At 39.0% G+C, this 2,084-nt stretch overlaps 1 protein-coding gene across 1 annotated transcript in view; it reads left to right on the top strand.

The window, feature by feature from the left end:
- The first annotated feature begins 1,480 nt into the window (after positions 1-1,480).
- The window catches only part of LOC108693820, a 72,096-nt gene continuing 71,492 nt past the window's right edge, over positions 1,481-2,084 (top strand). The window contains exon 1 of the mRNA XM_018202972.1: positions 1,481-1,902. The gene's annotated coding sequence lies outside the window, so the exon portion shown is untranslated. The remainder of the gene's footprint in view (positions 1,903-2,084) is intronic.

Below are 2,084 nucleotides of genomic sequence, written 5' to 3'. Positions count from 1 at the left end.
AAACATTTTAAAAAAATTAACACGAAAATTTTACACAATAAAAAATTTGATATCTTTGCAAAAAAGCATCATCGCAATTTTTTTCAAAAAGATTTTCAAAGAGAAATTTTAGAGCTTAAAGTCTATTTTAAAATGCTTGTCTGCTAAAATTTGTCCGATGTTTCATCTAATTGTAAACCGAGTGCTCTTCGAAGGATAACATAAATATTAAAAAAATATATCAAATTTCAATTTTATAAATGTAATTTAAAAACTAAATATCACAAGGACGAAATTCAAATTCAGTTTGAAGTCCTATTTTTCCTCTTTAAAATGTATATTTAAAAACTTCTATGATTCTTTTCATCGAAATATTAAAGTTTTTGTGAAATGCGAGAAAATTGCAAGCGTTCCCGAATTTATGAATGGCAGTGTAGATATATAGTATTTGGTAGATTTACGTTGTAGAATTTCGTTGCACACATCGATCGCCTGTATCTCCTTCAGCTTGAGATCTAAAGCCTTTGCTTCCGCAAGGCTTTGGAGCAAATGAGCGAGTAAAATGTTTTCTCAGGTGTACGAGCGAACAGCTCGTCTGACCTTTCGAAATTCTGCTCGAGTGTAACTTATCTGTTTACGGATAATCGATCAATCGATCTTGGCGCGTTGTCCTCGAACGTTCACTGTCAATGAAGGTGATTAGCAATTACCATGAGACAGGCGGTCGCCCGTCAATCAGAGTTGCCACTTTTTGATTACGTCCGATTGTTTGAGGTTCGTTTGGTCGACATGAAACTCCCAGCGATTTCCGACGTTTGTAAAATCAAACGTGCTTCAGATCGATGACATTAATTCGTTGTATTTGTACATGTCACCGTGTTCGAAGCATTCACTTTTGGGAGAAACGCGACAGAGCAAATGTTCATAATACAATATTATATCATTACGAAATGTACACATCATTGTGTAAATACTGTTGGATAATTTAATCTATCGATATATAAAATGACATAAATGAAAACTGATCTATTCGAATGAACTGTAAATGCAATTATACATTTCATTATCATAAATTCTCAAACGCCAAATATTTCATACATTATCGTATTTCAAAATTTCAAAATTTCACGTCTTTCTCACGAAGGTCATCCCATACACATTCACAATCAAAATTTTCATCATAATAAACGGAATCCTCTCGTAAGTCGATCTTTCCGGCAAGGATGTATGCATTTAGCAAACTGCATTTGCCACTTATTGCAAACGATAGAACGCGTGTTCCGTATTATTCTGATTTTCCGACTCATTAGCTGTTTATCCGGCAAAGCAAGCTCTAGTTATTAATTCGCTCCTCTTCGCCGTCCTCTCTCGCTCCGATCTCTCGCACATCGAGACCATCGCCATCGAGTCGCGGGACACATTACAGTGGAGTCCGGAGTCCGGAGTCCGGAGAGAGCAGAGAGCTGAGAGCTGAGAGCGCTCAGTAGAAAGAGTCAGTGCTGCGCGGGCCTTCGTGGTGCGAGGACGTGTCCTCGGCTAGGCTCTTCTGGGCTTTTGCGTGCACCCGCGCCGGCGAACATTAAGTGCGTGCGTGCGTGCGTGCGTGCGTGCGTGTCTCTCCTGCGTTCGGCCTCCTCTATTTTTATTTCTCTCACTCTTCCTTACTCTTCGTTTATTCCGCTCTTCTCGCCTCGTTATTATCGATTTTTGCTCAGAATGCGTGCCCCGTTAAAATAAGCTTCGCGAAACTTTAGAAACTTTCGCGTTCTCTCGTGCCATTTCTCTCTTCTGCGTCTCGGCCGAACCTCCCCCTCTTGTGTATTTAATCCGTTTGCATACTTTCCTTTTGTTTCCCGCCGACTCTAAACGCGCTGAGCTGATAATCGAAACCGGATAACAATGCGATCTGCGATTATGCATAGGGTAAGTCAAGTCATAAATGTGTAGATAGAGGAGAGATTATTAGTGAAATATGCAGCAGAAATATGCCACTTCTTTTTTTTATTCTTTTCATAGGCAACGTTACATGCGTTGTAAGTTTACTTTATACAAGAAATATACGCACGCGTTCTTATATTATAACGACAAAACATAATTCAAGATAT

The sequence above is a fragment of the Atta colombica genome, unplaced genomic scaffold, assembly GCF_001594045.1.
Source record: "Atta colombica isolate Treedump-2 unplaced genomic scaffold, Acol1.0 scaffold11, whole genome shotgun sequence".
In the NCBI taxonomy this organism is placed as follows: domain Eukaryota; kingdom Metazoa; phylum Arthropoda; class Insecta; order Hymenoptera; family Formicidae; genus Atta; species Atta colombica.
This window is presented reverse-complemented; position numbering and strand designations above follow the sequence as displayed.